Source organism: Eschrichtius robustus, chromosome 12 (genome assembly GCF_028021215.1).
Source record: "Eschrichtius robustus isolate mEscRob2 chromosome 12, mEscRob2.pri, whole genome shotgun sequence".
In the NCBI taxonomy this organism is placed as follows: domain Eukaryota; kingdom Metazoa; phylum Chordata; class Mammalia; order Artiodactyla; family Eschrichtiidae; genus Eschrichtius; species Eschrichtius robustus.
Window position 1 is genome coordinate 103772455 of NC_090835.1, and position 27606 is coordinate 103800060.

Below are 27606 nucleotides of genomic sequence, written 5' to 3' on the forward strand. Positions count from 1 at the left end.
CTTTCTCTTTTCTCTTTGCATGTCAGTCCCTGAGACCTTACTATGTACCTTGTTCCAGTGGCATAAGGAGAAGAAGAAGACAAATTCCTTGCCCTCAAGAAGCTTGGGGAAGACACGGAGGGGTAAACGGTGATAATTGCTACTGTAGACGTTTGGACCTGATGTGGAAAGGCCGCTTCTCTGTTTCATAGAGAAAAGGAGGGCTTTGAGGGAGCAGAGTGAGTGAGGGCTGAGCTGGATCTAGACAAGGTTTCTCATTCTTGGACCTGTTGGCATTTTGGACCAGACCATTCTTCGTCGCGGGGACTGTGCTGTGCTTTGTAGGATGTGGAGCAGATCCTTGGCCTCTGCCCACTAGAGCAGGGGTCCCCAGCTCCTGGGCCATGGACCAGTACTGGTCCGCGGCCTGTTAGGAACCGGGCCGCACAGCAGGAGGTGAGCGGCGGGCAAGAGAGCAAAGCTTCATCAGCTGCTTCCCATCGCTCGAATTACTGCCTGAACCACGCCCCTCACCCCCAGTCCGTGGAAAAATTGTCTTCCACGAAACCGGTCCCTGGTGCCAAAAAGGTTGGGGACCGCTGGCCTAGGTGACAGGGTAGCAACACTCCTCTCCAGGTTATAGTAATAAAGATGCTTCCAGATGTAGACAGATGTCTGCTGGGGGACAAAATTGCCCCTGGTTGAGAATCACTGAGTCCCCAGGGAAATCAGAGAGGAAAAGGGCCTTCCATGCCCAAGCTTGGAGAGGGCCCCGCCCAGTAGGACACCCTCAGGTGGTTCAAAACCGGGTGGAGCTCAGTACATCTGGAGACTGGAAGGTAAATGGGCCAGGTCTTGACCATCCCACATGAAGAGTGCAAACTAACCACCGAGGTGCAGGGCAGGCAACAGGGAACAGCGCCACACAACCAACTAAGCCGTTCTGGGTGGCCTACTGATGGGTGCCATTAGCAATATGCACTGCCTGGAAGCTTCCCATTGTCATGAATTAGTCTTGCTAAGTACGCGCTAAGCTTTAAAAATCATCACTTCAAAAAGCTGCACAGAAAAGGTAGGTGCTTCGGGAAAGCCCAGGGCTCTTTGTTTCTGGCCATGCTCTGGAGAGAGGGCTTCACGTGGCCTCAGGGGGAGCCGGCCAGGAGGGTCCAGTGGAAGACCACCCGCTAGGAAACATCAGAGGCACCAAGACTAGAGTCTGGGAGACCAGGTAGAAGGCAACAGAAATAATGAGGGCCTGAAACAAAGACACAGTGTCCCTGGGGGAGGGGACGCGGGGCTGGCTTGTGAGCCCATCAGAAGGTATAATTGGCCAGGCTGGGATGGAGGCCCCGGAGGGGAAGGCACAGTCGCAGGTGAGCCTGGATTGTCTGGCTTGGACATCTCCCTGGGCAGGTGCACAGAGCTGGGAGACTGAGAAGAGCCAGAGCAGGTAGGAAGGGAAGACAAAGATGGTGAGTGAGAGTCACTCGTCAGGACAGCGGGGAGGTCCCCTCACAGACCCCTGGAATCTGGAGTTGAGGGAAAAAGGCTGGGCTGAAGAGAAAGATTTGTGAGTGTCGGTAGTGGAAGCTGAGGGTGAGATTGCCCAGGGGTGTGTGTGGAAAGAGAAAGCATGAGGAGGGTGGATGGATCAGAGAACAGCAGCTGTTTTCCATTACTATGGAATCCTGCTGTCAAGTCCTGTCTCCCATGCTCCCTTTCCAGACCCACAGGCCACTGGGATTTTCTCCTAACTATTCCCTTCTTTTAAAGTCTAACCCACACGTGTTCCACCTAAACAATGGCAATTCTGCAGACCTTTTGGGTCGGACCACTCTGTATTTCTGTTAACTTTTCTGTGTAACTCCTCTGTAAGCTCGTTAAGGCTGGGACTCCATTTTTTTAAAAAATTTTTATTTATTTATTTATGGCTGCGTTGGGTCTTCGTTTCTGTGCGAGGGCTTTCTCTAGTTGCGGCAAGTGGGGGCCACTCTTCATCGCGGTGCGCGGGCCTCGCACTATCGCGGCCTCTCTTGTTGCGAAGCACAGGCTCCAGACGCGCAGGCTCAGTAGCTGTGGCTCACGGGCCCAGTTGCTCCGCGGCATGTGGGATCTTCCCAGACCAGGGCTCAAACTCATGTGCCCTGCATTGGCAGGCAGACTCTCAACCACCGCGTCACCAGGGAAGCCCCTGGGACTCCATTTTTGTATCTCTCCCCACTTTCTCTAAATCAGTTAAGCCCAGTAATAACTCCCCCTCTGAGGGCTGTGGGATGCTGAGTTGAAAATTCTGGGTCCAGGTGAACATTTTGACTAGAGGACAAAGTTCAGGTCCCCTCTGAGGGCTGTGGGATGCTGAGTTGAAAATTCTGGGCCCAGGTGAACATTTTGACTAGAGGACAAAGTTCAGGTCCCCTCAGAAGAGCCTGACACCCATGTCCTTCCTGTCAGCACCTGGGGCTCGGGGCTGACTCACTGAACCAACATTCCTTGGGTCTGTGTGGTGACCCCTAACCCTGATGCCATGAGCAGCCTGAAAGGAGAACCTCCGTGGCCTTATCTCTGAAAACACCGCTTGGCGGACTTGTGGTCTATTTTACTAAAAATAAGGAATGGGTGAACACTTTTTTGGGGGGTTGTTGTTTAAATAAATTGAATAAAAACCAAACAAATAAAAATAAGCTGGAAATGGATAAACAACAAGGTCCTACTGTCTAGCACAGAGAACTATATTCAATATCCTGTGATAAACCATAATGGAAAAGAATATAAAAAAAAGAATGTGTATATATATATATATATATATATATATACATATATATATATATGTAACTGAATCACTTTGCTGTACAGCAGTAATTAACACAACATTGTAAATCAACTATACGTCAGTGAAAAAAAACAAGCTGGATGTTTAAGCAGCGTGTTGAAAAATAAAGCACTGGACTCATTGTTTATTTTGGAAAAAATATTAAAATTCCGTTAATCCTGCTGTAGTTGGTTGTCAGCACCAGAAAGTCTGGTCCGAGGCCTTCCGTAGTGAGGCCAGCTGGAGGGACAGCTCGGAGGTGCTGTCCAGTGTTTTCTCTCCTGCTGGGCTTATCTGCCAGCAAAGGTGCGGCTTATCACCGTGGATGTGTTCACCGGGCTGCTTCTGAACTTTAACCCACTGTTGCAACTGGGGTCACGGCAGGAGGGACAGGACCCAGGTCCCCGTGCAGCTCACCCGACTGTGGAACTGGCGTCAGCCCCGTGCTCCGACCTGCAGCCTGGGGAGGGGTGTCAGCCCCCCGCGGGCTGGGTGAGACGCAGCGGGAAGCGGGGGCTCCCTGGAGAGGCGAATGTGGTCCAGAGGGAGCGAGGCTTCCGTCCTCAAGGCTTTCCCGGGCGCCGGAGGGAGCTGCTGCGTTGCCCAGGCTGGTCACACCTTTTACCTCCCCTTCCAATCTGTCCACGTGTTCTGAGTCTGCGCTCCTCAGTTTTTACCCGGGTGCTGGGCCCTGGCTGATTTTGCTTCTTGCTCCCTTCGCCCTCTGATGGAGACACAAAACCAGCCGCGTTTCCCCTTCTTCGCCCCGGTGAAGGGCCCTCCTCTGCTCAGAAGGCGGGAGCAGCCTGTACCCACAAGCATGCAGCACCCAGGCGTGTTTCAGCGCGACAGAAAGAGCGGGACTTCCAGCCTCCGGAGCCCAGGCCTCTGTTTCAGAGCTGCGCCGGGGCTGGGTTAGCTCTATCTGCGTGCCGGCCCCTCCTCCCTCCCCTTACCTCTGCCACATGCCACTCCGCACTACCAACAGCCCAGCCGGGGGGAGAGTGGCTTTCTTGGAACGTACTGAGGTTTCAAACCTCCTTGGGGTGGAGGCATCAGAGCGGAGAGGGTGGGTGTATTCTTCCCAGCGTCCCCAAAGCTGTCTCAACCCGGCCATGATATTTTGGGGTTTAAAGGCATCTGGAGAAGCAGGAGGGCAAACTTCCTCTGGGCGTGAGCGCTTCCATTCAGAATACTGTAATTTAAAATCTGTAGGTCCTACGCGCTCTCCTGTTATTTCCATGTGTGTGCCAAGTTTATAAAGCTGTCAGTCTCCATAACCTCAAGCGCACGTAGCTTTTTCCTTTTACTTAATTCGATTTTTGGTGGGAGGCACATGCGGACAGAAAGAAAGGTGCCCCATGCCCAGCTTCTCCATCCTGGCTCAGAGATTTGCTGAGGCGCTTGGGGTGAAGCCAGCCTCGGGCTCCTGTCTTCGGGGCAGGGAGGACCTGGACTGAGGATGGGGGCAGGACAGAGAAGTGGAGACTGGATCTTGGCTTCTGGAACCCGCAGGAGCCACGCGGAGGGGCTAAGGGGCCTTTAACCCTTTCTTGTTTGCGCCAGCGAGCTTTTTACAAATCGTCCTTCCACAGCCCCACCCTCCCTCGCGTGGGAGCTGGCACGATTGGGGGAAAGTGGATAAACCTTTGGAGATGCAGAAGGCAGAGGGGGCCGGCCGCGGGGAGCCGATCAAGGGATGCTTTGGGCTAAGCTTCTGGGAACTTCCTTCTTGTTCCCTTCGCCCTCTGATGGAGACGCAAAACCAGCCGCGTTTCCCCTTCCTCGCCCCGGTGAAGGGGCCCCCTCGGCTCAGTGCAGGAGCCCGCCGGCCCGCCGGGAGCTGTGGAGACACGTGGCTGCCACAGAGGCAGTGAGTCAGCGTCCGCCCGCCCTTGGAGGCCCCGCGAACCCACAAGGGTGCTCATCCCCTGGGGTTAATATTAACCGTCCAGGCAGGCCCAAGGCAAACCCAGGGAGGGGGCGTGGCATCCCAGGGTGGGCGGGTGGGAAGAACCCGGAAGCCCGGAGTGCCCTTAACCAGGGCCCTTCAAACGGTCCAGCTTATCCCTCCTGAAATTCGTTTTCTCTTTCCCTGCTGCCCAGGTATTTAAGTGAAACGCTGCCTCTGGCTTGGCCCATGTTAGGGAGGGACCCGAGGGTCACAGTGTGTTTGTGATTTTTCAGAGGTTAAGAAGGGCTTTGGGGTCAGAGCTGGGTTAGAGGTCAAGGTCCATGGTTGATGGCCTTGGGAGGGCTCTTTTCTGAGCCTCCGATGAGGAAAACCAACTTCACAGTATGTATAATAGTACAGCACAGGGTAGGTAGCAGCTATTATCTTTCTTTTTATGAATGACTGTTTCCCTTGCCTCTTCCCCCAAGATGTGGCTTTCCTGCCACTTGGACCTGATAGGGGAACTTCTCAACAATTCTGCCATGAAACTTGTAGACGGGATTTTCAGCACGGTAACGGGTGGCTGGTTTCCCTTCCCTGGGTGGTGTGAGAGGGGAGGGTGGCTGTGTAAACAGAGGTGGGAGCGCCGCGCAGGGGGTGCTGTGCCGGGCTGCACCCACTCACCACAAATGCTGCAGGAGCTGCACAGGGTTGATTCTCCTGTGGAGGGGCTTTCCTAAGCGGTCCTGCACACACTGGTGGGCCTGAGATGTCTAGATTATGGGAAATCATCAGGCCTCTGACGTTTGGAAAAGTGAATTCTGACAGTTGTGAGCCAGTACTGCAGTCCTGGGGATTTGGGCAAAAGGGTTGATGAAGTGCGGCCGTGTAGTGTCACAGCTCCTGTCCTTGGAGGCTTATCACCCACCGACAGATAACCGGGCTTGGCCAGATGACTCACGAGGGTGGCTTAACTCCTTTCGGGACTGTTCATGGCCAGCTCCGGGGAAATTGGGGGAAAACAAGCAAAAAAGAGGAAGATTTGTTTGTTTGCTCGACAAATATTTGCCGAGCACCACGATGTGACAGCCTGTTCTAAACCACAGAAGATGCAGAGCCCTGAGCAAGACCGGCAAGTTCCCAGTTGTCATGCAGTGTTCATTCCAGTGAGAGAGGACAATAAATAAATTAGGCGTGCAAGTAAATAAACAAGAGAACTCTGCAAGCGGTCAGCGCCCTGAAGATAGAGAACTAGGCAGTGGTTCTCAAATTTGAGCGTGTATCAGGCTCACGTGGAGCGCCCCTTAAAACACAGGTGGCCCGGCCCTACCCCAGTGTTTCTGGCTCAGTGTGTCCAGGGAGGGGCCGGATAATTTGCCTTTCTAACAAGTTCTCAGGTGACAGTGACGCTGCTGGTCCCTGGACCACACTTTGAGAACCACTGACTAGGGTCTCCGTTTAAAGCGGTGGAGCGGGGGCTAGTTTAGAAACAGCTCAGGAAGGGTCAAGGATGTCAGGATTGTTCCCTTTCAGTTGGCCGGTGGTGGGGTGGGTGGGTAGAGGGGGTAGGGGGTAAGGGTGGAGGTTGTATGTTATTTGCAGTTCTTTTTGGAATGGACAGCTGCAAGGAAAGGAAAACAGAGTCTCTCTCATATCTCCCTTTACTTTTTTTTTAAAAAATTAATTAATTAATTAATTAATTTATGGCTGTGTTTGGTCTTCGTTTCTGTGCGAGGGCTTTCTCTAGTTGTGGCAAGCGGGGGCCACTCTTCATCACGGTGCGCGGGCCTCTCACTATCGCGGCCTCTCTTGTTGCAGAGCACAGGCTCCAGACGCGCAGGCTCAGTAATTGTGGCTCACGGGCCCAGTTGCTCCGCGGCATGTGGGATCCTCCCAGACCAGGGCTCGAACCCGTGTCCCCTGCATTGGCAGGCAGATTCTCAACACTGCGCCACCAGGGAAGCCCTCCCTCTTCTTTTGTCCCTGTTCAGATGAACATTTGGAATCTCATTGTTCTGGGGAGTTGGCCATCCGGCTGGCCTCAAGGCATGATGCTACCTTGTGGCCTAGAATATTTTCATCTATTTGTTAGTTCTCACGAAGCAGCAATTGAAAGCAGATCTGAGTCTCAACATTTCAGGAACATCACTGATACCAGTGGGAAGGAGATCTTTGTTCTGGTTGTAACCAGCTCTAGGGCTCCCTGGGCCCCTTCCTACCAGTTACCCATTGTGTAGTTGTGTTTTTGTAAAATAAAGATAGAAAGCATCATGGATTAATAGATCAGAATTGACCTGAGGGCAGAAGATAGAACTTCACCTTTCTATCCTCAGGGTCTAGCAGCATGCCTGCCCTAACGGTTAGCCATGCATGATTGTCGACTGCAAACCTTCATTCAGTTATTTATTCACAACTAGGCACTCTGGTGTTTGCTGGGGTGTAAAAGGCAAAGTCAGACGAGCCCTTGCTCTCATGGAGTTTATGGTGTAGGTCGGGGATGAGGACAGATGGACAGGTTGTTACCCTGTGGGGTGCTGCCTGAAATTCTATGCTAGGAGTGGGACAGGGTACTATGGAAACATATGGCCTAGGGAGATCAGGAAGGCTTCCTGGAAGAAGTGGCAGATAGCATGGGGGTGAGTGGGGTGGAGAGCAGGAGTGTGCATCTGCGTAGGCCCAGAGCTAGGAGGCACATTCCCTGACTGGCATCAGTTCAGGACAGTTGGGGTCAAGAACTGAGACTTGACCCTGAAGGGCATTATAAGGAGGGGTCAGCGTTAGGGCACATTGAGAAAGTGTCTTAGGGCTGGTTGTCCTAACTGGCTGGTTGCTATTTACCCTAAGTGTAAAGGCTCTGACTTATGTCCTGAATGGGAATTAGTCAAATACCCAGGTTGGGGAAACTTGCAGTGGTAGTGACGACTCTGTTTTGAGTTGGCTCTGTTTGCAGGTCCTGGTTCCCAGATTTCATCTCTTCTCACCTGTTGAGTAGGGAGGGCTGGGCAAACCAGTTTGGATGAAGGAAGAGGTTTGTTGAACTCTGCACCATCAAAGAGCCTTCTTGGGACACAAGTGACAACTCTATTACAGTGTGGTTTTGGGGGAAAGATCGTGTCCAAAATGGTTGTTGAAATACTAAAATATAATTTTAGTGCCTGGCGAGGCATAGCTGGTTTCCTGTGAGCTCTGCTGTCTGCCTGCCTGCCTGGCATGTAGGTCCTGGCTGATGACTCTGTGACTTGGGGCAAGTCAGTTAGCCTTTAGGCACCTGACTTCTTTATAGTTACAAAATGGGGATAGTCTCAGCCTCTGTGAAAGTCGGGGAATGCTGTGTATAGAAATGGGATGGTGTTTGCGATAACACTGGGCTTCTGGAGGAAAAGTTCAAACGTCCAGGACGTGGATTGTTAAAGACGTTTAGTTGGTATGGCAATGGTCACTGTATATGCTGTGTGTGTGTGTGTGTGTGTGTGTGTGTGTGTGTGTGTGTACTTAATGGTTAACCGTTCAGCCCAGAATCTGTATCTAGTTTATTTCTATAAAAATACTTTCTACTTGCTTTTATATAGACTTTCTTCTTTTTTATTTATAGAGAGAATAGTATGTTCAGAAACTTTAGGTTATTAAAACATCCCCAACAGAAAGAGAATGGGCCAAACACAACTTTTCCAGTTAATTCTCAATGTACTTGGAAAAGCAGCAGATTTTTAGGTAAAAGTTTGTGTTTTGTGTGAGAAATGTGTACCGTCTCAAAAACTCTTTGAATCCCTTATTTTCCTTTCAGAAGTGGTCCTTCTTGTAGTGATTGAGATTCCCCGGCGCACCCCGCCGCTCTCTGCACCAGGCTGCGCCCCCTTTGAAGAACTCGGGTCTTGTTCAAACTTGAAGATTGAATAACTCCCTCTGTCCTGATGGACTTGTTTTCTGGCCAGGCTTCCTCCTGATACAGCTGACCTGGATTTTCTCCCTTCCATTTGGGCTTTTTTGACCCTAAGAAATACTGAGGATCAGACTGGCGTTACCTGGAGGGGACGCATGCAGAATTTCCTAGCTGTTCAGGATGTTCTATTTCTCAGGCTGGCTCCCAGGTTTGTTTAGCAGACATGAAAGAAACTCTCAACTCCGGACATGAGAGATCCTTTTCATGGGGTTTCTCTTTTTTTCATGCCTGATTTCCTTCCCATTTCTCTCTACCATTTTGAAGAATGGTATGGAAGGTGGAGAAAAGAACTTCTATGTTAAAGTGTGAGCTATGTGCTTGGTGCAAGAAAGAGGGAAATTACTAATTCTAAGAGGCTGATGCCAAATGCAAATTACAGTTTGTGGCTGAGAAAATAAACTCACCTTTTTTTTTTTTTTTTTTCAAAAACCCTGAAGTCCAAACTGCAGATTCCTAAAGGGAAGCTAAGTGCCTTTGATCAGTCTTCGGAGGAAACATATTCACGCCAACTCCTGTTTTCTGTAAATGTCTTAAGGAAATGTAATTGGAACCAGAGTTAAATTTCTGTATTCTCTTTTTTTTCCACCCGATGGATGAAAATTAGAGTTTATTCAATGTCAGTTATCGGGCTTCCCTGGTGGCGCAGTGGTTAAGAATCCGCCTGCCAATGCAGGGGATATGGGTTCGAGCCCTGGTCTGGGAAGATCCTACATGCCACGGAGCAACTAAGTCCGTGTGCCACGACTACTGAGCCTGTGCTCTAGAGCCGGAGCTCCACAGCAAGGGAGGCCACCGCAATGAGAAGCCAGTGCACCGCAGCAAAGAGTAGCCCCCGCTTGCCTCAACTAGAGAAAAGCCCGGGTGCAACAACAGAGACCCAGTGCAGCCAAAAGTAAAAAATAAATAAATTAAAAAACAAAACAAACAGACAAAAAAAAAACAACCAGAGCCTTTAAAAAATATATATATATATATCAGTTATCTATGGTGTGTTTTTTTGTTTTTTAATGACAGTTTTTTAAACTAACTGTATATATAAAACATTATCATCTTAACATGTAATAAGTATAAAATTATTAATGAGATAATTTATATTCTTTTTTCATGCAAAATGTTAGAGACCCAGTGTGTGTTTCACAGTTACAGCACTTCACAGTTTTGACCATCTGTATTTCATGTACTCAATAGCCACCAGTCATCTGTGACTACCTGTGCAACAGCAGAGCAAGGGTAGGTATAATCTAGGTTAAATATAAGTATAGTTACAGATTAGTTACCTTAAAATGTAAAGAGGGCTTCCCTGGTGGTGCAGTGGTTAAGAACCCGCCTGCCAGTGCAGGGGACACGGGTTTGAGCCCTGGTCCGGGAACATCCCACGTGCCGCGGAGCAACTAAGCCCGTCACGACAACTACTGTGCCTGCGCTCTAGAGCCCGCGAGCCACAACTACTGAGCCCACTGAGCCCACGCTCCACAACTACTGAAGTCCGCGCGCCTAGAGCCCGTGCTCCACCACAAGAGAAGCCACCGCAATGAGAAGCCCGCGCACGGCAACGAAGAGTAGCCCCCCTCGCTCACTGTAACTAAAGAAAGCCTGCGTGCAGCAACAAAGACCCAATGCAGCCAAAAATAAATAAATAAATTAATTAATTTAAAAAAATTATAAAAAAAGAATCTGGTCTTAAAAAAAAAAGTAAAGAAAGCAGAGTGATATTCCAACATCTTCTGAGACAGAAAGATTTCATTGAAGGTAAACTCCAGGAATAATAGTGAACATCCACATTATTGGATATAGTTTTCATTCAGTTTGAATTTAGGCTTAAATAACATAAAGTAAAATGAAATTAATTTAAAACGGAAAAATGTAAGTTACAAAATTCAAGTAGAAAGTAACATTTGGTACGTTTCTGTATTCTCTTAAAATCCAAACTTGGCTTCAAATGGAAGAGCGTTGCAAGTTCAATATCATGCAGTTTATTTCGGAGTGTATGAGGTTGGCTCATCTTCGAGCATCATTTCCTGTCTGAGCCAATATTGAAAGGCCAAGGGCCCAGACTAGAGCACCAGCCTCCTAGCTGGACTTCTCGACGTTAATTCTGCTTCCTCTAGGGCAGCCTTCAAACCACTACCGTGACTATATTTCCAAAAACCGGAGCTGATTGTGTTTTTTCCTCTTAATCTCCTTCAGTGGCTCGATGGCTCCCCAGGACCTGTCGCATCCTCTCCAGACTCCTTCACGTGCGGTCAGTTTCCAACTCTCTTCCCCAACTTCTATTGCTCTGGCTGTGGTGTAACTTTACCACGCCTGCCAAGAGTCCCCTCTCCTGCCTTCCTCTGTCCTTCAGCATTCAGTCCTAGTGGCCTTTCCTCTTGGAAGCCCTCTGCATCTTCCAAACAGGATGTCACTCCTCTGGGCTTCTGCAGCCCCAGGGCTGAATTGCAGCATCACTGCCTTGTGGGAGATTTGAGGGTGAGGATGTGAGTGAGTCAGCCAGCTGAGGGTCTGGCTCAGAGCAGGTGGTGGTCAGTATTTGTGTCGAATCAATAAGGCAATGAATGGAATGGGCTGAGGGAGAATTCATGAATGAAATATGAAAGCATCTCATTAGAATGGGGGGCCCTCAGGTGGGACCGCCGAAACTTTAAGAAGAGTACTTATTCAGGTTGGCTGGTGCCTGACCCTGTGTGTCCCTGGACCAGAGTCCTTTCAAGGAAAATGGCTGACTGTGGGTGGGAGACCCCTCAGTGGGGAGAGTGGGTGGGGAGGGTAGTGGCAGAGTTTGAGGCATTATGAAAAGGGTGTCTGGAGATGTTGGGAGATTTTGGAAAACTGAGGGAATATGTGATGTTTTAAGATGGAGCTGTTTGATTTTTGTGATTTTAAAAATCACACGATTTGCCAGAATTAGAAGAGAGGATTTTCAGAAAGCAATAGATACCTGAGAGTGATCGGGCTAGAAGACTAGAGTCTGATTTTGGTCCCTCTCTTTTTCAGTTTTCTATTAGATTGTTAGCCAGTTGAAGTCAAGGTCAATGTTCAGATTTTCCAATTATTTTAATTGTAAGAGTGATGCATGCTTGTGGTAAAAATAATGCATAGGTATACAGAAAAAAGATGAAAGTCCCCCCTCATAGGACTGCTACTAGCCTAGGCGGTATACTTGTGTGAATTTAGAAAAAGGCATTCCTGGGAATTCCCTGATGGTCCAGTGGTTAAGACTTGGCGCTTTCACTGCCGGGGCCCAGGTTCGATCCCTGGTTGGGGAACTAAGATCCTGCAAGCAGTGCGAAGTGGCAATAAATAAATAAATAAATAAATAAATAAATATATAAATAAAAGTTAAAGGAGGCAATAGGGTTGTCTCTCAGGGGGAAAGAAGTACTGTAGATGACAATAAAAGACATTTCTTAAAAAAAAAAAAAGAAAAAGAAAGAAAGAAAAAGGCACTCCTGCTGGCTGCCAGAAAATTGTATAACAATAAATATGCAAATCCATGACGTCTGCTGTATGAATGTCCCTGTGCTCGGTCCATGCAACCATGTGTGGCCACTTTGTCTCTGCAGGCCTCCTGCAGCCCACTCCCCTCTTCCGAGGTGGCCCGGTCTTTATCTAGCCACGTACTCACATACATGTTTGTACACGTGCATATATAAACATATTTATACGCAGACACACAACTCATATATATAGAGAGAGAGACAGGAGAAAGAAGAGGTTTATAGAAACAGGACCATATTCTACATGCTGCTTGGTCACTTGCTTTTTTCCCTTGACAATGTATCTTGAATATAATTTACTATCAATTTATATAAATCTGCCTCTTTCTTTCTAGTGGCTGCATGGTATTCCAGAGCATGGCTGTACTATATTTAGCCATTTCCCCGTAAAAGACACTTGGTTTGCATCCAGTTTTTTTTTTGTTACACACAATGATGTAACGTATGTGAATATCAGAAGTATGCATTTATAAATCCAGGTCTACTGCCATTTCTCCACCTCCCTGCCAACACTTATTATCGATCTTTTATATTTTTACCAGCTTGATGGAGGAAAAATGGCATCTCATTGCAATTTTAATGTTCCTGATTACTAGTGAGGTTGAGCATCTTTTCATGTATTTATCAGCTATTTGTGTTTCTTTTCTGAAATGCATATATTTATCCTTTGTATTATTTATTTATTTTTAAATTAATTAATTAATTAATTAATTTTTGGCTGCATTGGGTCTTTGTTGCTGCGCGCGGGCTTTCTCTAGTTGCGGCGAGCGGGGGCTACTCTTCGTCGTGGTGTGCGGGCTTCTCATTGCGGTGGCTTCTCTTGTTGCAGAGCACGGGCTCTAGGTGCGCGGGTTCAGTAGTTGTGGCACGTGGGCTCAGTAGTTATGGTGCAAGGGCTTAGTTCCTCCATGGCATGTGGGATCTTCCTGGACCAGGGATCAAACCCGTGTTCCCTGCACTGGCAGGAGGATTCTTAACCACTGCGCCATCAGGGAAGCCCTATCCTTTGTATTTTTCAAATTGACTTGTTTAATCTTTACTATGTATTGCTTTGCAATCATTTATTACATTGTTTTGTTTTCAACATACACTCAATTCCTGTTAACTGCCCTGGAAATAAATGATGAAAGGTGAGTGAGAAAGAATGCAGTCAGTTAGAGAGATCACAGCATTTTGGAGCAGAAAGCGATGGTGGAGATTATGTTGTCCAAATGCCTTATTTTACAGATGAGAAAATTAGTATCTCAAGAGGCAAAAGATGTGTCATAGCTGGATAGTGGCACGTCTGAAAATTGTTTCTCATTCAAGTATCTTTTTTTCCTGTTTTTTGTCTCTTCATGAAACAGTGTTTATGAAGACTATCATGGGTTATTCTCTTCTGGGTATCGTGTCTTCTAAGCAAATCTTCGTTAATTTAACAGAAAGCACATGCAAATCTGTCTGTTGGCGGGGAGTGTAAGCTTTATTAGTCACATGGGAATGGCCCGCAAGATCCCTGTTTCCAGGCATAAAGCTAAAGCACAGTTTCTTAGATATTTCAAGTGGATGAAATGAGTAGGTTTTGTGGGGGAAAGGGGCATTGTATGTTGATGATGAAAAGGTATTCTCATTTTTAAAAAGGGGGAGGGGGTGCTAATAGACCCGCTGCCCACATATGAAGTTTCCAGTGGCTGTGCATTTTCGTTTTCCAATCCTTCCAGAATCCACGGTAAAGTGTCAGTAGAAATCATCTAATTCAGAAACCGCCTTCCTATGACATTTAAGAAAATACTGCATGTGATCGAGGGGTGCGCTTTCTGATATGCAGTACATTTGGCTTGCAGTGGAGATGGACGGAGTGTGAATCTTCTTTTAAGGAAAGAAAAAGAGTCAGCCTTCAAGTCAAGTTAGAGGCCAAAGCTGGGACTTCCCAGTTCAGGATGTGAGCAGGATGACGAAGAGTTTCCTCAGAGCTGGGGGAAAAAGGTAGGGACTGACGGCAACGTGTCATGCCCTGCACATGGCTGCAATTTGAGGTGGATGAGTTTTCTTGGTCCTCATACAGCATTCCAAGGAAGAGAGGTGAGATGGGCAAGCAGGAATGTTCCTGGGCCTGTTGGCTGTATTGACCGGGATGGCCTGGGGCCACTCTTCCCTGCTCATATTGGACAGGAATTTGGGAAAGCGAAACACAGTTATTATCTGAATACTTGTCTGCAGCTCTGGGATTGGGGGCCGCCCTGAATTCACAGCAGATTCCAGACGCATCATCTCCCTTTCCTAAATCATGTGGCCACCATTCCTGAGTAATTCCTTATTATCAGTAAATTTCTACTCAGCGCTTAATGTTTTCTCAATTATAAGATAGGGACGCTGCTGCTGCTGATGGTAAGACAGCTCGCTTGATTGAATCGGGATCCAAATAAGGTTTATGTTGTGGGGTCGGTTGACATGTTTGTCTTTTTCTATTTGGCCGCGCCGTGGGGCACGCGGGATCTTAGCTCCCCGACCAGGGATCAAACCTGCACCCACTGCAGTGGAAACGTGTGGTCTTAACCACTGGGCTGCCAGGGAAGTCCCGATATGCTTGTCTTTTTTAATCTATAGGTTCCCCTTTACCTTTTTTCCCTTGCCATTTTTCAATTTTTGCTTGTTTTTGAAGAAACCAGGTCATTTTTCCTGTGGAGTTTCCCACAGTCTTCATCGTGCTGACTAATGCCGAGGGTGTTGTTTATCATTTTGCTATGTCACCTACATTTCTGAACCTCCGGTTGGCGGTGAGATCTGACCACATCCGAGCGTGATTTGTTTTGGCACAAAACCCCACCTGGGAAGTGGTCTCGTTCCCTCTCTGACCTCACCTACCGCTCTCCTCTTGCTCATTCTGTTTCTGCCCTCGCCCTTGGCCTCGAACATTCTAGGCGCTCTCCCTCCGCAGGGCTGTTGCATGGCTGCACCACTTGCTTCTCGTCTCCTTCGAGTCTTGGCTCAAATGTTCTCTCCTTGATGAGCACTGCCCTGGCCACCGATGGACTGCACGTATCCTCAGACCAGCACTTCCGGTCAAAGAACAGTGCCTGACACGTGGTGTGGTCCATACGTATGCACCAGATGAATTAAAGAAAGGGGGCAACTCTTCCTCCAGTCTTACTCTACCCAGGATGCCAATGGCAATCACAGCAAACGTGTACTGAGGGCCCACTCCGTACCAGGTATGCTGTGTACTGAATGCGGAGCTTATTTCAATGTCACAACAACATAAGGTAGGGCCTATCATTATCATCCTCCTTCTACAACCAAGTGTGGTGGGCACGAAGATGCGCTGCCCAGGTCCTCCAAGGAAAGGCTGGTAGCTCCAGCAGTGGGGAATGCAGTCAGCAGAGAGCCTCCAGCCGTCAGCTTCTAGTTCAATGTCATGTGTACCCTGGGCCGTCCACAGTGATAATGGATCCCAGCAGGAGTACAAAAGCCTGGCCACCAAGGGACGGCTCTGATGGACCACATATGCTCCCGATGTCCCCACGGGGCGGGCTGAGGCTTTGTTGAAGTTCAGCATCTCTCTCTGCCCAAACTTGACTGCTCCATTTCCCTTTCTGCAGGTGTCCATTCTTAATAAATACCCTGCAAACCAAACTCCATCTCAGCATCTACATCCTGGAAACCCCAACTTGTGACACCAAGGAAACCAAAGCTCAGAGAGTGAGCTAACCATCCCAAGGTCACAGAGCAGTGCTGGTAGAGGAGGGATTTTACAGAGCTGCGGTCTCTCTGATGGGATGTGCCATTTCTAGAAGTACCACACACCTCCCAGAGCCCTGAATTCGGGGCAGGACCATCGGCACTGTGGTTCAGCTCTGTTTTGAGTTTCGGCTGTTTCGGTGAGGCAGCCTATCAACGTGTCACGTGTTTCTATAGGAAACTGGATTCTTAGTCACAGATGGTGAACTACATTGCAACTTAGAAAGACAAGTTGTCGATTTCCTGTCCAGCAACCAGGAAAAGGTTCATGGAGGGGTCAGAAGTGTGATGCCTTCGAGAAGCACGGTGTTGGCTGGGGCAGCAGGAGTGGGAAGAGGGCCGGGCTGAGACCAGGGGTGGATGGACATGAGGAGGGCAGGGAGGGGCCCCATGGAGAGTCTGGAAAGTGAGCAGAGGACTCAAGTGTTGTGCAACTGGGAATCTCTGAGCTTCTTATGGGGGGTGTAATCTGATGAGAGTGATGCTTCAGCAAGATAAACGTGATGCAGGGGGTGGGCTGGAGGAGGGGAAGACTGGGGCCAGGGAGACAAGTGAGGCCAGGGAAATAGGGGAGTGGTGACGTGGGCTTAGGGACATCGGAGATGCAGAGACAGGGACAAAGCAAAGAGACACCATCAAAGGAAAAACAACATGGCTGGGGGAGGGGGTGAAGAAGGAAGAAGCAAGTTAAAGATGGATTCCTGCCATTGAACTTGGAAATGTGTTTAATTATACAAGTAATGGAAGAGATCAACACAGCCAGGAGATTCTGTTTTCACCTATCAGCGTGGCGTTCTCGGTGTCTCCGTGAGAGTACCCCGAGGTGTTTTAGGGTTTGTGGAAATAGATGTTCTTACAGTCTCCGGTGGGAACAGTGCAACCATTTCAGAGTTCTGACAAAAAATCTTAAAAACAGTGGTGTTTGATTTCCTCATTTCAGTAAATTAACGTGTGGGGAGTGGAAAAAAAAGATGAAAGGGATCAGCGGGAGTCCCTGTGAGTCCCTGCTTTCGTCCTTGGAGCTCTGGTGGCCTCAGGACCATAAACCTCATCTCATCTCCTGGCCCCCTGGGGTGGGTCTCTACCCTATGTCCCATAGCACTGGTTACTTACTTTTTTTTTTAACCACTGGCGTCACTTTGTGATCTGTTTATGTTTTGTTCTTCCCCGCTAGACTTTGGAGTCCTCGGGTCAGGGGCTGTGTCATGACTTTGTGTGTTTCTCTAATGACCTTGTGTGTCCCTCTCGCCTCGCACGGAGAAGGCATAGATCACGTACTTGGTGAGTGAGTGACTGAAGGTTAAGTCGTGAGCAATGGCTTATCTTCAAGACTGGCTTCCAGAACTTAGCAGCACCTGCAGGCGACAGGTGTGTGTGTGTGAGTGTACAGGGCAGGGAGGCGATTGTCACACAGCTTTACCAGTGTCCTGATGACTCCTAGAACAACAAGTTTCCGGTTCCTTTGTTCAGCTACAGAGTGTAGCCCATAGGACTTTTCTCCGTGTTTCCTTAAGAAGTACAGGCATACTGGGTTTTACCGCGCTTTACAGCTATTGCGTTTTAAACAAATTGAAGCTTTGTGGCAACCCTGTGTTGTCAGATGTTGCTTAGCTTTTTTTTTTTTTTAAAGCAAAAAAGTATATTAAATTAAGGTATGTACATTGTTTTTCTAGACCTAATGCTATTGGGCACTTAATAGACTACAGTAGAGCACAGACATAACTTACATGCACTGGGAAACGAAAACACTCGTGTGACTTGCTTTGTTGGGATCCTTGCTTTGTTATGTGGTGTGGAAACCCAGCCCCTGGTATCTCCGAGGTCTGCCGGTATGTGTGTTCTTCTGGTCCTGTCTGGCTTCTGCTTTGGGTCCAGGTGGAACTCCCTTCCAGCTCATTTGCCACAGAAGGAAAAAGAGCCCTTTAGAGCCTCAGTCCAGGGCAGGCGTTTCCCAGGTGGGACCTAACCAAACCTTTCTTCTTTCTTTGGGCTCCTATTGTTTCATGGAAACTGGAGGTCCCTTGAAGAATCCTCCCTTGTTTACCCACTAGCAATGAACCCGTAACAACAAACCACATTTTCCAGAGTCCTCCAGCTTGAGCCGAGAGTCTGAAGGCTGTGGTGACGGCCGCAGAGGTGGTGGGAGAGGTTATCTGGCTTAGTGTGGGCAGGTGTCCCCCTGCTGAGGATGCAGAGGCTGGCGGTGGGGACCACTGGTTCGTGATTGGCTCGGGAGGAAAGCAGGGCAGGGTGATGGTTGGAAGGAGGACAAGATCAAGGGGAGATTTCGCATCCAGAAGACGGCGTTGTGCGTGTGCAAAGCTAAAAATCCACGCCCGTGAATATTTACTGGACTCTGGTCAAGGGAGAGCCACAGGGCACAATGATAGGATCCCAAGGGAAAAGTAAGCTAGGGGGTGGGGACGTGAAGGGGGGCTCAGTGGATAAAGTGAGGGCAGGGAGTGAGCAGAAAGGCACGAGGCACAGCTCTGGAGAGAGAGATAAGGCTCATGGTGTGACAGCAAATTTCCCCGTGAGATGATAGAATCCACGTCACGGAGCCTCAGTGTGGTTGGCGGGAAGGGTGTGTCTCCCCTGGGCCCCCATTAGAGTCACCTGGGGAATTTAAAATACACTGATTTGGGCTCTTTTCCAAAAGAGTCTAATGTAATTGGCCTGGGGTTTGGCCCAGATGATTCTAATGTGCCAGCTGGTTAGGAATGACTGCTTTAGACTTTGGAAAAGGGGGTGGTCCTTCTCCTGGAGGCGGGGAGGAGAAGATGGCTGATGGGGACTTGAGGATAGGAATATGTTTATCGTATATTTTCCTAGTTCTTTCAATCACACTTCTCAGTCTCTAAGTGAAGACGAATCCCCTGGGGGGTCTTGCTGAAATGCAGATTCTGATTCGGTAGGGCTGGGTGGGCCCTGAGACTCTGCATTTCCCACACACTCCCATGGGGTACCACTGCTGCTGGACCCCACTTTGGTTAGCAAGGCTTGAAGTTGACAGAGGGTTTTGCGTTGACCCTCTTGTTTTGCATATGACTTAACGCTATGGCCTATAAGACATAGGTCTTACCATCCTGATTATACAGGTGAGGAAAGGAGATCAGAGAAGGGCAGGAAGAGGAGCGGAGGGTGGCCCCGGGCAGCAATGTCTGGTGAGCAGATGCCTTACATCCGCTGTCCATTTAACCCATCTCCTCAGATCACACACAGGAAGTGGGGAGCTGAGGTCTTCCGACTACAGGTGTGGAGCCCCTTGTTCTGCACCCCAGCAGCCTTCACCAGGACACGAGAGGACATTGTTATTGAAAGGGAGAGTGAGTAGGGATGGGAGCTTAGGGAGAAAGAAGAACCTCTGGAGATGCTGTTGTGGGAATCAAGGGACTTCCCTGGCGGCCCAGTGGTTAGGATCCTGCACTTTCGCTGCCGAGGGCGTGGGTTCGATCCCTGGTCAGGGACTAAGATCCCTCAAGCTGCACGGTGCGGCACCCCCCAAAATGGAGCTGCTGTTATGGGAATCAGACAGTGGAGAGAGGCTGAGCAGGGGTCAGAGCAAACTTGTCGGCCTTTATGAGTCAGCAGTGGATCAGAACCTTCCGTTCCATTAAGGGGATGTCTGCATCCGTGCCCTGAATGGAAACCAAGAAAGCACATGGGTGGACTCGTGCAGTCCGGGTGATGAGAAGGCTTATAACCTAGGACAGGTGTCATTAAACTTGAACCTGTATCAGAATCACCTGGAGGGCTTGTTAAACACAGAGCTGGGCCCCAGCCGGGGAGTTTCTGACTCAGGAGGCCTGGGAGGCCCTGAGAATGTGCGTCTGTAACAAGTCCCCAGATGCTGCTGCTGGTCTGGGGACTCCACTCTGAGAACCGCTGGCCACAGATGCCCGAAGGACAATGAGGTCAGTCAGAGCCAGAGTGGGCTGTTGAACCAAGTGCCTTTTAGTGATGAAGTCCAGGCTGGGAAAGTTTAAAAGAGGGCAGAGTTGACGGTTTGCTGGATTTATACCACTCAACGTGGTATACATTGGCCAAGTTTCATGCCACGTCCTCATGCCCTCCTGTGGCATCCATTGGGCGTGGAGGAAACTCCTGGCTCTCCAGGAGTAATGGTGGTGACCCGGGGGAAATCAGACTTCTCAGAGGAGAGTTCGGCTTCTGCAAAGGTGAAGAAAAGGAGGGAGGCATTGAGAAACAAGGTTTGGGCGTTTGCCCTGATGGAGCAGGAGTTACCGTCAAAGGGAACAGCCGCAGATGGCATGCCTTGTGGGTCTGAGGGGCAGGATGGGAGCCCCAGAAGGTGGGGCTGGGGGGAGGACCAGGGGCGCTGACGGCGGGATGGTCATTCATCACCCAGGTGATGCTACCTCCTCTGGCAGGTGTGGCTGGTCTTCCAACCAACATGCCCTCCCATCACCTCACTGGATGCTCCTGGCATCCCTGCCAGTGTGTGGAGCAGGTATGGTCACTCTCAGCTCATGGATGAGGAAATAACCACAGGGAAGTTTCTGTCACTTGCCGGAAGAGGCTAAGACAGCAAGAACTCAGGTCTTCCTGCTCTGGGGCCTGTGGTAGTCCTGGGAGCTGGTGAGGGCCACAGGCTGCTGTATTCTGAGCACAGGCCTGGGCGTGACTCAGTGGACACAGCGGGAAGCGAGGCCCAGTCGTGGCTCAGGGATGGACCCCGGTCCCTGGGAGGGATGCTTGCTGAGTTAGTTTGGTTATTTCAGGTGATGGAGAGTGGAGACTGAGGCCGGTTGCTGCAGGTGATGGGGGTTTGGTGGAGGGACACCCAGAGACGGGGTTTTGGGGGAGGTGGGAGATGCTTCCGTAGGCCTCTTGGGGAACGGGAAGGTTGTTCAAGGTTGAGTGTTACCCTAGCGACCAGCTGTTCTCCGCTCAGAAATGGTGACTTCCCCCCATTGTGGTACTTCCGCTCTCTCCCCGCTGCTCTCCTGCTGCTTCAAACTCTCTTCTCTCTGCAGTCTCGTGACTCCTGCTTTCTGCAGGCTCTCTATTTCCTGTTACCATCTACTCCCTGTTGATCCTCTCGATGTGTGTTATATTCAGAGATCCTAAACAATAAAGACCTAGTTTGAGGATGGGCCTGGGGATGGGGTCACAGTGCCTTCTCAGGCTGGTCTCTAGGTGGCTACTTTGGGGTAAGGCCTGACACCTGGTCCGGTAAGCCGAGGCCAAGGTGGCAGGGCGAGATGACGCAGAGCAGGTGCCGGAGCTGCCCGTGGGCGGGGCAGGCCCTCAGAGCAGCACGCCCCATACCTTGCAAAAGCAAAGCAGAGCCTGTTCTAGGGGGATTTGAGAAGAACTGGGACACTAGGCAGATTTCCAGAAATTCCAGGATTTCCAGACAAGGGGAATGAGAGAAGATTTCATTTTCTCGAACTGAAATATTGGGCAGGGGTGTGGTGTCTGGAGAAACCCCCGAGACCACAGGTGGGTGAAATAGTGGACAGAGTTGGATGAGGTCAAGGAAGATGATGATAAGTATCAGAGGGCTGGGTTAACAGTCCATAAACCCCTCCTGCCTGGGGTCGGTCCTGGTTCTGGACACTAAAGCCGGACTGGGCTCACGAGCACAGCAGTGGGAATAGGACGGCTTGGGTCAGTGATGGACTGACCAAGGCCACAGTGGACAAGCGCAGATGGGCCCACATGCAGGAAACCACGAAAACACCATGTCTACGTGGAAAAGGGGAGACTTTACACGTAACACACGCTGTCGGGACCTGTTCTCAAATGAAGAGAGTTCTGTTCTCATTTGTAAACTCCTAAGTGCTAGCAAAAGCACCTAATCTGTGAACATTTTTTTCCCTTTTTTTTTGGCCAAACCACGAGGCTTGCAGGATCTTAGCTCCCTGACCAGGGTTCGCACCTGGACCCCCAGCAGTGAAAGCACTGAGTTCTAACCACTGGATCGCCAGGGAATTCCCAACATATTTTTAAAATTTCATTTATTTTTTATTTTTTAAAAATTTTATTGAAGTATAGTTGATTTACAAGGTTGTGTTAATTTCTTCTGTACAGCAAAGTGATTCAGTTATACATACATATATATATATATGCATTCTTTTTCACATTCTTTCCCATTATGGTTTATCACAGGATATTGAATATAGTTCCCTGTGCTACACACTAGGACCTTGTTGTTTATCCATTCTATATATAATAGTTTACACCTGCTAATCCCAAACTCCCACCCCATCCCTCCCCCAACGCCCTCCCCATTGGCAACCACAAGTCTGTTCTCTATGTCTGTGAGTCTCTTTTTGGTTCGTAGATATGTTGATTTGTATCATATTTTAGATTCCACATATAAGTGATATCATATGGTATTTGTCTTCTCTTTTTGACTTAGCTTAGTTTGACAATCTCTAGGTCCATCCATGTTGCTGCAAATGGCATTATTTCATTCTTTTTGATGGCTGAGTAATATTGTGAACATATTTCTAAGCAGATTCCTACCCAACGGGTTAAACTAGGTGTCATGGTCAGAGGCACAGGATAGTGGTCTTAGGAGGGGGCGGCAGTGGGTGGTGAGTCCCCTGAGAACGTTCCACAGGGGCTAAAGGGTCGCTGACCCTCTCCTGCTCAGGGGCTGCAAGCATTGGCTTGGGGTGGAGGTAGGGGTTGGACCCATGGGCTTTGGGGACCCTCCTCACTCTGATGCCATTTGGCTTCGAGGCCCCGGGTTCTGTCTTTGCCAGGTCTGCCGTTCAAAGGGCCGCCTCATCTCCTCCTTCCAGGAGTAGGAGGGGCCTTCAAAGCCAGTCCTGTTGACTACCCTGCTGTCCCACAGGTATATAGCAACTCATTCAGGATGCACAATTGTCTGAATGAAACATAATTTGAAGCAAATACACAGTGAATAGGGTATATGTGTATGTTATAGCTATTTCTCATAAAGCTTCTCGAGCCAAAGTGAACTAAAGTCAGAGCAAATGTGGGACTTCCCTAGTGGTCCAGCGGGTAAGACTCCGTGCTCCCAGTGCAGGGGGCCCAGGTTCGATCTCTGGTTGGGGAATTAGATCCCACATGCTGCAACAAAGAGTCTGCATGCTGCAACTAAAGATCCTGCATGCTGCAACGAAGATCCCGTGTGCCACAACTAAGACTTGGTGCAGACAAAATAAATATAATTAATAAATAAATATATAAATATTTAAAAAAAGAAACGGTACATTAAAAAAAATAAAGTCAGAGCAAGTGTATTCTTTTAAAGTCCCTTTGAGGGTGATGACCGACGTGGCCCTCTGTCTGGGCTATAAACACCTAATCCACCCCCAGAGAAAAGAAAAGGAAAGGAAAAAGAAAAACAAAGTCCTTTTGTCCTGCATTGGCCCTGCTCTGATTATCCTGCACTGGGTTAGTTCTGTGTGTCCTGCCTGTTTTTCCTGTTAGACTATGGTTCTCTAAGCAGGATCCATGCCTTTTCATAATGGCTTCACTTTGCGTTGTCTATCTCTTCACACAGATTGTGTCTTCCAGATCTGTGGCACCAGTGGACCCTCATACTTTTCGAGGGAGGTGAGTGGGCATTATCATGACACACTCATTTGGTTGGTGAGGGTTAATCACCACACCTCCGGGGAGGTGAGATGCAAGAGAGGTTTTGAGTACTATAGGTGAGCTTTGAATCCTGGCTCTGTGGTCTTACTCAGGGTGTTTTATTTTTCCAAGCCTTGTTTTTTTCATCTATGAAAAGATAATATTTACCTGATAAAATTACGGTGAAGCTTGAGATAGTAGTTCTGTATGTAAGACTTTTAGTACAGTACCTATCACATAGCAAAAGCTAATGAATGTTGGGTCTTGGGTCTTGCTCCTGTGTGATCTAATTCATGATTATTTATTGAGCAGTTACTACGTGCTAAGCCTTGTGTTACGTGCTCTGACCTGGTTAATCTTCACGAACTGTAAATATTTTTTTCCTTTCTATTTTATAGATGAGGAAATGGAGCCCCAGAGAGGTTAAGTTCTTAACTGAGGTCACCCCAGTGTCAAGTGACACAGCCAATATTTAAATCCACGTCTTGGTAACGTTTATGATTGTGCTTGTTGCCATTATGCTAAGTTGCCTCTCCTTAGGGCCTGAGCTGAGTCCTGGATTTAAAAGGAGGCAAGAACGATGGTTAGGGTCTGCCCTAGTGACTTGGGCTAACTTTGCCACTCTGGTTTGCTTGTGAGCCACGCAAGACTGCAAAGGAAATATGAGTTATGGCTACAAGAGAGTCAGTGAACAAGCTCCCAAGGCCTTCCTGCCCCGAGATCTGTGGTCATTTCTGCCCTTAGCGAGTAAGCAGACTTCCACTGCCTGGGCTGCATCTGCACGCCTGGGGCTACCCACCTCCTGTGAAGCAAGTCGTCTGTTCCTGGTGTGGTTTCCGCCGCCTCAGCCAGACCCAGGTCCCCTGCACACAGAAGATGCTCAAGAAATACCACCTACGAGTGAAAACCTGCGTGATGAAGGCTAAGCCCCATATTTTATGTACATTGTATGTCGTTTTGAAGGGAAGATTTGAAGGGATGCAGAAAAGAATTGTGGACCCTGACCAGAAGGGACTTTTGCAAAAGCATTTTGTTTAGAGGCCTGAAGGGAGCTGATATTAATAATATTGGCTGCTTATTAGGTATTCTTCCAGATGCCTTCAGCATCTGTCCTTATTGAATCCTCCCAAAGCTGTGATTATAATGATCCTCTTTGAATATAGAGTGTGTTTTAATTACTGGTCATGGTATCAACTGTGATCTGTCCTTCCACCCGCAGCAGGACTCTCTCTCCCTCTCCAGGCCCCTCCTGTTGAGAACTCTGCCCTCTGAGATTACAATTATTTCCCCCACTGGCAGTCTGAGAGTACAAGGTTCAGAAACTTGCTGTTGCCCAAGATCACATAATGAATTTCACGGCAGAGTCGGGATTGAAATGCACGCCTGTCTAGATTTCCCCACCAGCACTCACTGCCATATACTGTTTAATGAACTGAAACTTAAAGAGAACTGGAGTTATTTTTAACTTACTGTTGCCTAGTGCGTCACCCTCGAGGAGTCTTTACGTTCCCTGTCTCCCACCCAAAGGAAGGCTGTCTTCACCAGGCCAGTCCCTCAGACTGAAGTGGGAGCTTCAAAGGAGCCATAGTTCGGGGTCTTTGGAAGGAGCTTGGGGTCAAGGTTATATCTGATACAGAGTGAGCTCGCTACCCTGAAAACATTTGAATCGATAGTTTGCAAACATATTTCTGGCCACAAGCAAACAGGAGGAGAGTTGGGAAATTAAACTGGCACAGAAGCAAGTCAGATTTTGGGAACATGTAATTTTTAGGAGTCTGAACTTTGGGGTGGAAATGTTTAAAGAATTGAGTGGACTTACTTTCAATTTCAGTGAGACGTTTGGCAGTACGTGAGCCAAACCTGAATTGGATTATTAATCCTGTATTCTCAATGTGTGGCTTTGTTTGCACACGTCCTTAGCGTGGAGTAGATGTACAAAGAGTGCTTGTTGAATTGATGAAAAATGTAGCCTTGCCTGCTTAATTTTCTATTCTGCTAAAATATATATAACATAAAATTTACCATTTTAACCTTTTTTAAGTATACAGTTCAGTGGTACTAAGTACATTCACTTTGTTGTGCAATCATCACTACCATCCATCTCCAAAACTTTTTTGTCTTCCCAAACTGAACCTCTGTCCCCATTAAACACTAACTCCCCATTCCTCTATCCTCCCAGCCCCTGGCAACCACCCTTCTACTTTCTGTCTCTATGGATTTGATTACCTCTAGGGACCTCATATCGGTGGAATAAGGTAGTGTTTGTTTGTCCTTTTGTGATGGCTTATTTCACTGAGCATAATGTCCTTAAGGTTCATCCATGGTGTAGTGTGTGTCAGAATTTCCTTCCTTTTTTCAGGCTGAATCATATTCCACTGTATGAATACATCCCATTTGGTCTATTGATTCATCAGTGGGTGGACACTCAGGTTGTTTCTGCTTTCTGGCTACTGTGAATAGTTCAGCTCTCATCACTTCCAGCTTATGGATCAGGCTCCTGTCATTTCTTTGTTTTTCTTTTTTTGTTTGTTTGTTTTGTTTTTTGGATGCACCATGCGGCCTCTGGGATTCTAGCTCCCCAACCAGGGATTGAACCCAGGCCCTCGGCAGTGAGAACGAGGAGTCCTAACCACTGGACCACCAGGGAATTCCTAGGCTCCTGTTGTTTCTGTTCGAGCCCCTGCCTTCAGTTTTGTCTGCTTGTTTTCCTGTGCTGTGTCATCTTTAGCACTGAGGGTTCGTATGCTTTCCAGTCTCCCAGCAGAGCACTTTGGGGTCCCCTTTTCAATATTGTATTGTGAAGCCAAACAAAAAATGATTGGAAAGATGTCTCTGACAATAAACTTGTGGCAAAGCTACTTTGCTTCCTACTTTGCTTGTGGCAAAGCTACTTTGCTTCCTACTTTGCTTCCATTTGCTATGAAATCGCCCACTTTTAATTCCATTACAGCTCACGTCAAGCGGTTGAGTTTCTGTTTACTCGCCAACGTGTGATTTGCAGGGGAATGACCCACTCGGGCACGATGCTGGGCTCCTGGCGCTCCCGTGCCTTTGTGACATCCTGCACATGTTCGCTTGAGACTGGCAGCTGCCCTGCCACATCGCTCTGTCACTTCCTTCCCTGGATTTCAAATTGAGCTTCTAAAGCCCAGAGCAGCCGCATGGTTGAGGTCATTAAAAAAAAAAAAAAGAAAGAAAAAGATCAGCGCTTAAAGAATAGCTCAGTTCTATTTAACTCTCTCTAAAAAGGTTGGCTTTATTCAGGTCTCAACCTTAATGCCCCCTGAACCCTTCCATCCGGGTATCTTTCTGCGTTTGGTTTTCCGAGCCCCACGCGCTCAGTTTGGGGGGCGGGGCGGGGCGGGGGGAGGGGTGGCCCTGCCTTGTGCTTCATCCCAGTAAAGTTATTCTGGGTCCCAAAAAGCCTCATAAATCTGTTCCCCAGATGGAAGTCTCCATAAAAGGTTCCTCTCTTTGCGTGAGTCTCAAATTTCCCTTTAACAAGTGAATAATCACATGGATGAGGTAAATTGCAACACCCCCCCCCAAAAGAAGTTTTTAAAAAAGCCAGCGCAGTTGTGAGTTCTGACCTCCCTTCTTAATTTACGAGGAGCCACGTTTGTAGCAGGTTAACCTGCGATTCCTCAGAAACGGAAGTCAAGGCCATTCACCAACACGCAGATTTGAGTGTCAACATTTCAATTATTTATTTCTTAAAAGGAATTTCATAACACGAGTTTGAGTTTATTGGAGTCGTTTATAAGAGCTGAAGATTTAATTTTTCTTTTCTCCCGGTGAAGGTAGACCTGGAGGCCAAAGGCATGGGGACCACAGTGTGACCTTGTGAGTGAAGACAGTGACCCTGGAGGAAGAACAGGATCTCGGGTGCTGGTCACAGGTCTCTGCCTTGGTGTATTAGGACTGGTGGCCTGGCTATGGGACGCCACAGGACACTGCCTGTGATACTTTGCAGGACGGCAAGCTTGGACGTCCTCTAAATCGGAAGCTTGGAAGCAGCCCACAGGCCTTCATTTCCCCCTCCCCCCCCCCCGGGCAGCTGGGGCTGGATCTTCCCTCTGCCTGGCACTGCTTCTTTCATCGTGGATATAAAAAAACAGGCAGACCTTTTCCTACCTGGTACACAAGTCTCTTGGCCTTTTATGATTTTTTTTTTTTTTAATAAAAGTACCAC

At 48.4% G+C, this 27606-nt stretch overlaps 1 long non-coding RNA gene across 1 annotated transcript; it reads left to right on the top strand.

Moving 5' to 3' along the window:
• Nucleotides 1-4805: 4805 nt before the first annotated feature.
• LOC137773974 (uncharacterized) lies at nucleotides 4806-27447 on the top strand. Its single transcript, XR_011075765.1, has 4 exons — nucleotides 4806-4894; nucleotides 10810-10864; nucleotides 23341-23393; nucleotides 27215-27447. It is a non-coding gene; the product is annotated as an uncharacterized lncRNA (long non-coding RNA).
• Nucleotides 27448-27606: the final 159 nt, after the last annotated feature.